This window comes from Telmatherina bonti, assembly GCF_933228915.1.
Source record: "Telmatherina bonti genome assembly, chromosome: 19".
Classification (NCBI taxonomy): domain Eukaryota; kingdom Metazoa; phylum Chordata; class Actinopteri; order Atheriniformes; family Telmatherinidae; genus Telmatherina; species Telmatherina bonti.
This window is the reverse complement of record NC_136617.1, coordinates 5,892,603-5,901,318: the sequence shown is the minus strand read 5'-3', so window position 1 is coordinate 5,901,318 and position 8,716 is coordinate 5,892,603. Positions and strand designations below refer to the sequence as shown.

Genomic DNA, 8,716 nt, shown 5'->3' with positions numbered 1-8,716 from the left:
CGCAGACACCACCGCAGACCATCGCAGACCACCGCAGACCACCGCAGACCACCATGAAGCCGTACTTTCGCCCAGAAGGCAGGAGAGCCCCCCAACTGGAGCCCACAACCGGATCTGCAGCTGCCAACCCTACCGGCCACCCAGAACAGACAGACCGCAGGGCCCCAGGAGCACAAATGCTGCCCCCCATCCCCATGCAGAGGGTCCGCACAAGGCCAGGGGGACCAGAGCCTTATGGCCCCCCTGCATGGGCCAACACCCACCCTGACTTTCCAGCCACGCAGCACAGGAATGAGGGCGATAAAGCTGTCGAGCGGTTAGCAGGTTGCAGGTCAACTCCCCAACTGCCAAACAAGCGGATTCAGGTCCGGTATTTCGGCCCCTTCCCGGGTTTTTCCGGTGGAACCACAAAAAAGACGCAATGGAACCGAACTCGGTGGTGAAAGCGGGGCTACCTGGTCTGGTTAGGAACTGGTTAACTGGTTTGTTTCCAGGAAAACAGAATTTTTAGAGAATGTTCGAAGATTCTGAAGAAAGAAAGACTTTTGTCCGTGGAGACGTTTGGTCCTCCGTGGAGACGTTTGGTCCTCCGTAGAGACGTTTGGTCCTCCGTAGAGACGTTTGGTCCTCCGTGGAGACGTTTGGTCCTCCGTGGAGACGTTTGGTCCTCCGTGGAGACGTTTGGTCCTCCCAGCTCGTCCCCCGTGGAGACGTTTGGTCCTCCCAGCTCGTCCCCCGTGGAGACGTTTGGTCCTCCCAGCTCGTCCCCCGTGGAGACGTTTGGTCCTCCCAGCTCGTCCCCCGTGGAGACGTTTGGTCCTCCGTGGAGTCGTTTGGTCCTCCCAGCTTGTCCCCCGTGGAGACGTTTGGTCCTCCCAGCTCGTCCCCCGTGGAGACGTTTGGTCCTCCCAGCTCGTCCCCCGTGGAGACGTTTGGTCCTCCCAGCTCGTCCCCCGTGGAGACGTTTGGTCCTCCCAGCTCGTCCTCCGCCCTCCTGCAGGTTGTCTTTCTTCATCACTGAGACGTGTTGGCATCGCGGCGTGACGCTGATGTCCACAGTGTACAAACCACGAAGCAGCATCGTAACCCTCGGCAACACGCCGTCCACATGGGTCGCTAGCTGCCATCAGTTCGACACGTGTTGACGCGTAAAAGCGTTTCCAAACTGTCACGTAGCTGGAGCTGCTCCTCATATTTTATATGTTTATGCCACGGTGGTGTTTGCCAGGTTTTTTTTTAACGAGTCCTTTATTCTATTTTTACTGGAATCCAATTTGCCGACGCAGCCATTTGCATTTCCTATAAAGTGCAGCTCTTAACTCAAAGCCTGGTCTTTCTGGACTCTGAAGGTTGGATATTATAATTTCACACACAATAAGGCTGCTGCTGCCAGGCTTGCAACACGAGCAGGGCCTCAATGCTCCCGCTCTGCATATCAAAAACACAAGCGTTTCCACGCCTCACATCTCATCCCTCATCTGAAGACTCGTCCGACCATTATAGCTTAAAAAAGATCTCAGAAATGATGCAAAATAATGATGAATGGATTTGATGCTGCAGATATGAGATCAGTCTGCTAATTATTGTACGGCTGTAAATGTATTCCGTCATGTTTCAAGCCTGTTCCATTGATTTCAGCGCCATTCTCTCATAATAACATTTCTTTTATGTTTGTGGAGCTCGTGCATTAGGCTGTGCATCTCATTTACTTGCAGCTCCACAAACAGCACAATACCAGCTTTTAATAAGGTGAATATTCAAAGAAAATCTGCTGCACAGTGCAAAAGCAGACAAAGTGTCTCTCTCAAATTAAGGAAGAAAAAGATTATTTTCATGGAACAAAACCTGGAAGGAAGAGCCATAAAGGGCAAATCTGTGAACATAAAAGTTAGAAAGTGGAAAAATAAACATCGTATGGTGTTTTAGATGTGCTGACACTTTCCAGGACGATGTTCAAAGCAACGTTTTAAATGTCAGCTTCTGGTTCTACACAGCCTGGACTGATGAAGTCTCCACCTGGATTTAACGTAGCTAACAGGTGTGCGCCTCCTGCTGGATGAGTCCTGCATGCGGCTGAACCCAAACTGATGCATCGAGCGGCTTCTCGTTGCTGAAACAAACACGTGGAAAGTCTGTTCCAGGAGGGTCAGATCACCGGCCTCGGGAAGAGGAAACATGGCAGGAGGTGCAGAAAGGACTAAAAGTGGGTTTCTGATGGTGGAGAACCTTGGTCTTCCAGGAGGAAAACATCCTGAGTGATGGTGATCATTTAGACGCTGGGGAAACCTCATGGAAGAAAGACAGCAGTAGAACTCAGGACTTTAGCTGCGTTTATTACGACATAAAAGCAATATTTGTAAAACTTCTACAAACTAAAATTGTGATGTTCAGATGTTTCCATGTTTAGCACATGAGCTGCAGATCTCGTAAAATCTTTTCCAGCTGACGAGTTTTTAGGAGAATTGCGACTTTTGCCAGATAGTCATGTAGAGTAATTTCTGGGTTCTTCTTCCGAGGGGTTGTCACGGCGTTATAATGTTTTCTCCCTCATTTCCCCGGCTGGATCATAAAACTGTTGTTTGCTCCACACCATGCCATTCTTACCGGAACTGGTCACATGACCCCCAACGTCCCTTACAGGGACGTGTAAATGTGAAAATAGAGTGTCCATCGCATTTCTATATCAAAACATCTGAAAAACCACCTCATGAGATCAGAATAACTTTTTAGCCTTACTTGAGTTTTTGTAATGTGGGTATTTCCATCCTGTTTTTATTGCGACGTTTAGGTTTTGTTCTAGGAGTGATGGAAACGCAGCGAGAGAGTGAAGTAAGAACAGCTGTGGAGCCAGAAGAACCTGAGAACAGCAGAAGACTGGACTCTGGACCTGGAACAAGGTCCTCTGGTCTGACGGGTCCAGATCCACCCTGTTCCAGACTCATCATGTGGTCTGACGGGTCCAGATCCACCCTGTTCCAGACTCATCATGTGGTCTGACGGGTCCAGATCCACCCTGTTCCAGACTCATCATGTGGTCTGACGGGTCCAGATCCACCCTGTTCCAGACTCATCATGTGGTCTGATGGGTCCAGATCCACCCTGTTCCAGACTCATCATGTGGTCTGATGGGTCCAGATCCACCCTGTTCCAGACTCATCATGTGGTCTGACGGGTCCAGATCCATCCTGTTCCAGACTGATGTGGTCTGATGGGTCCAGATCCACCCTGTTCCAGACTCATCATGTGGTCTGACGGGTCCAGATCCACCCTGTTCCAGACTCATCATGTGGTCTGACGGGTCCAGATCCACCCTGTTCCAGACTCATCATGTGGTCTGATGGGTCCAGATCCACCCTGTTCCAGACTCATCATGTGGTCTGATGGGTCCAGATCCACCCTGTTCCAGACTCATCATGTGGTCTGACGGGTCCAGATCCACCCTGTTCCAGACTCATCATGTGGTCTGATGGGTCCAGATCCATCCTGTTCCAGACTGATGGAGCATCAGGGGAAGAAGAGGCAGATGAAGGGATGAAGACATCGTGTTTAGTGTTACTGGACAAGCCTGTAGGGGAAGTCTGTAATCTGGGGTTGCTGCAGTTGGTCAAATCTAGGCTCAGGTCTGGGTTCAGGTCTGGGTTCAGGTCTCGGCTCAGGTCTCGGCTCAGGTCCACCCCCCTGGTTTGTGGGTTCTTTTAGAACAAAATTCCATAAATATGCAGTCCAACAGCTCCCTTATATCCAGAAGGGTAAACCTCGTTTCCCTGCATGTCAGAGCGAACAGCAGCTCATCTGGGAGCTCACACAGCCGATTGGTCCAAGTAGTATCAGTACTGAGGCTAGTATCTGTATCGACTGATACCAACTTGATGATATTGGTATTTTGCTTGCTGATGTTTTTGGGAGCAAAAAGCCTGAAAATGTAAATAAGAACCAAGCAGTATGTTTTGCTTTTGTTGAGCTCATTTGCCATTGTAACCCGTAGTGGGTAACAGTGAAATTTCAAAAATTATTTTTAGTTATGGAACTATGAATCTGGGCTGTTATCAGAAGAACTAAGGTCGTCTCTAGGAGGTTAAGAGCCAGTAATAACATACACAAGAAGTGGTTACTGCAAGTACCCGTGTATTTTCTTATTATGAAGTGAAGTGACAATATTTACAATTTGTACAGCCTAGGTCATGACCTTAAGAAAGCAACATGAATAACATTTCAAGATCGCTTATATAAAATACATGGGAAAAGACAACATTAGTAAATAAGTCATCAGTGAACAACCAATAATTCATCAGAAAAAAAAAAACACAAAATCCCCAAATTCCCACCCCAAAGGTCCCAAGGATCTCAGAGTCTGTAGGCGGGCCTAGGCGAGGCCCAACACAGTTGGGGGTGCAGAGGGTATAATCCAAGGGGGGAAGAAAGAAGGGAAAAGGCACGACAGTCCGTAATATAAAGCACAAAGTGCTAAAGTGCTAAAGCTAAACAGTTTATAATTAAACTGCAGCAGGGTGACTGGGCGCAAACGGGGGGCAAGGGCATGTGTATCTTGACTCCTACCGCTTGGACAGGAGGATCATTAAGGAATTCAGCTTCCTGGGCTCGTAGCTCGCCATCAACTGGGCTTAAATGGGACCAAAAGAAAGACCCAACCTGTATAAACAGGACCAGTATATTAGCTGCTAATTGTTGACCAACAATAATTAAAGAAAAATGCACAAATTAGTTAAAGTACAAATTAGCATCTAAAGTGCACTTAAAATCATCAAGACATGTCATAATATCAAAAAACCTTTTCATTACACAAAAAGAAAAAACATATTTCATAGAGCCATAGTTACACCTGTAACTTGATTAAATGCGGTTCAACGCCATTGTTAACATAGCATGTGGCTAATGAGCGTCATTAGATTACATAGGGTTAGCAGCTAACGCGGAGCTAATGCTAAGCTAACCATTGAAAATGAATGGAGCGCGACTAGCGCGTGGTCGCAGTAATGACAAACAAACACTCACCAACTCGCAGTGACTATATTATCACGGTCACTCGCTTTGCACGGCTCTGTTCCAGTGACACACACCTAAAACAGGGTTTGGCATAATGTAAGATGATGGTAATACAGATATGAGCACGATCTACGTTGTCCGAAGTGAAAGTTTACCTGCTGCAGCTTATCCCCTTCGAACCCCCGTGCCTCGCAACCGCCGGAGCCGGCATGATTAAAAGCACTCGGTCACATGATTCACGTGCATCACGTGGCTACTGAAATCCCGCGGAAAGGGCCCGAAATCACGCGAGAAGTCAGCGCGGCTCATTTACAGGTAGTGGTGGAATTAGTTATAAAGAAGGCATTTTATATGTATGTTATCTACAGGGGTTACACCATGTTTGCTTTGAATATTTTGTTCTATTTTTATGTATAAAAAAGCTTAAATTAAAAATTTTATTTCTGTTATTCAGTTAATTATTTAAAGAAATAATTTGTAAAAAAAAATCTTTGTAATGTTTTATTATGATCATGCTCAATTTAAAAATTGAAATGAAATTTCAAGCGAAAGGTATCACTATCAGCATTACTTTCCCTGGATCTGCTTAGATCAATACAATGGAGGATAAAGTCTTTTTTGGTGAATTTATTTCATGAAGCCAACTTGATTTTTATTACTCATATTTTTTTTGTTATTATTTATGCATTAAATCAACATAACATCTTTGCGTTATTGCATCTTTGCATTAACATCCATAATAAAATTCTAGCCCTTTATTTACTTGGTGTGACATCAATACCACATCTTTGGGTATTGCACACCTCTACATGTCAGCACGAGGTCATTAGGACTCCCCACCACAAGATGGCCCCCAGATTTGTCTGGATTGTGAGACACCAATGTGGTTCAGCCACCATCAACAGGTACCATTTGGTAATAACAGCATATAACATGTACCATTTGACATGTAGCACATAACATGTAGCATATGACATGCAGCACATAACATGTAGGATATAGCATGTAGCATATAACATCTAGCCCATACCATGTAGCATATGACATGTAGCATATGACATGTAGCACATAACATGTAGCATATGACATGTAGCACATAACATGTAGCATATAACATGCAGCATATAACATGTAGCGTATAGCAAGAAACATTTAACATCTAGCACATAACATGTAGCACATAACATGTAGCATATGACATGTAGCACATGACATGTAGCATATAGCATGTAGCACATAACATGTAGCATATAACATGTAGCATATAGCATGAAGCATATAACATGTCGCGTATAGCAAGAAACATATAACATCTAGCACATAACATCTAGCACATAACATGTAGCATATGACATGTAGCACATGACATGTAGCATATAGCATGTAGCATATAACATGTAGCACATAACATGTAGCATATAACATGTAGCACATAACATGTAGCGTATAGCAAGAAACATATATCATCTAGCACATAACATGTAGCACATAACATGTAGCATATGACATGTAGCACATGACATGTAGCATATAGCATGTAGCATATAACATGTAGCACATAACATGTAGCATATAACATGTAGCACATAACATGTAGCATATAACATGTAACATATAATATATAACATTTTTTATTTTTATTACTCATATTTTTTTTAGTTATTATTGATGCATTAAATCAACATAACATCTTTGCATTAATGCATCTTTGCATTAACATCCATAATAAAATTCTAGCCCTTTATTTACTTGGTGTGACGTCAATACCACATCTTTGGGTATTGCACGCCTCTACATGTCAGCATGAGGTCATTAGGACTCCCCACCACAAGATGGCCCCCAGATTTGTCTGGATTGTGAGACACCAATGTGGTTCAGCCACCATCAACAGGTACCATTTGGTAATAACAGCATATAACATATAGCATATGACATGTAGCACATAACATGTAGCATATATCATGCAGCACATAACATGTAGCATATAGCATGTAGCATATAACATCTAGCACATACCATGTAGCATATGACATGTAGCATATAACATGTAGCATATGACATGCAGCACATAACATGTAGCATATAGCATGTAGCATATAACATCTAGCACATAACATGTAGCATATGACATGTAGCATATAATATGTAGCATATGACGTAGCACATAACATGTAGCATATAACATGCAGCACACAACATGTAGCATATAGCAAGAAACATATAACACCTAGCACATAACATGTAGCACATAACATCCAGCACATAACATGTAGCATATGACATGTAGCACATAACATGTAGCATATAACATGTAGCATATAACATGTAGCATATAACATGGACCGTATAACATGTCGCACATAACATGTAGCATATAGCATGTAGCACATACCATGTAGCATATATCATGCAGCACATAACATGTAGCATATAATATGTAGCATATAACATCTAGCACATACTATGTAGCATATGATATGTAGCATATAACATGTAGCATATGACATGTAGCACATAACATGTAGCATATAACATGTAGCACATAACATGTAGCATATAACATGCAGCACAGAACAAGTAGCACAGAACATGTAGCATATAACATGTAGCACATGACATGTAGCATATAGCATGTAGCATATGACATCTAGCACATAACATGTAGCATATAACATGTAGCACATAATATGTAGCATATAACATGTAGCATATAACACGTAGCATATAACATGGACCGTATAACATGTAGCACATAACATGTAGCACATAATATGTAGCACATAACATGTAGCATATAGCATGTAGCATATAACATGGACCGTATAACATGTAGCACATAACATGTAGCATATAGCATGTAGCATAGAACATGGACCGTACAACATGTAGCTTATAGCATGTAGCATGTAACATGTAGCACATAACATGTAGCACATAACATGTAGCATATGGCATGTAGCATATAACATGGACCGTATAACATGTAGCATATAGCATGTAGCATGTAACATCTAGCACATAACAGGTAGCATATAAAATGTAGCACATAACATGTAGCATATAGCATGTAGCATATTACATGTAGCACGTAACATGTAGCATATAACATCTAGCACATAACATCTAGCACATAACAGGTAGCACATACCATGTAGCATATAACATGTAGAACATAACATGTAGCATATGACATGTAGCATATAACATGTAGCATATAGCATGTAGCATATAACATGTAGCACATAACATGTAGCATATAGCATGTAGCATGTAACATCTAGCACATAACAGGTAGCATATAGCATGTAGCACATAACATGTAACATATAACATGTAGCATATAACATGTAGCATATAACATGTAGCACATAACATGTTGCATATAACATGTAGCACATAACATGTAGCATATAGCATGTAGCATATGACATGTAGCACATAACATGTAGCATATAGCATGTAGCATATAACATGTAGCATATAACATATAACATGTGGCACATAACATGTAGCATATAGCATGTAGCATATAGCATGTAGCATATAACATCCAGCACATAACATGTAGCACATAACATGTAGCATATAGTATCTAGCACATAACATGTGGCATATAACATGTAGCACATAACATGTAGCATATAAAATGCAGCACATAACATGTAGCATCTAACATGTAGCACATAACATGTAGCATATAACATGTAGGATA

The 8,716-nt window shown here is 42.6% G+C and overlaps 1 long non-coding RNA gene across 1 annotated transcript; it reads right to left on the bottom strand.

Annotated features, from left to right (window-relative positions):
• Positions 1-4,318: 4,318 nt before the first annotated feature.
• LOC306769584 lies at positions 4,319-5,204 on the bottom strand. The gene is made up of 3 exons (XR_013771702.1): positions 5,160-5,204; positions 5,014-5,078; positions 4,319-4,650 (listed from the first exon to the last, which is right to left on the bottom strand). It is a non-coding gene; the product is annotated as an uncharacterized lncRNA (long non-coding RNA).
• Positions 5,205-8,716: the final 3,512 nt, after the last annotated feature.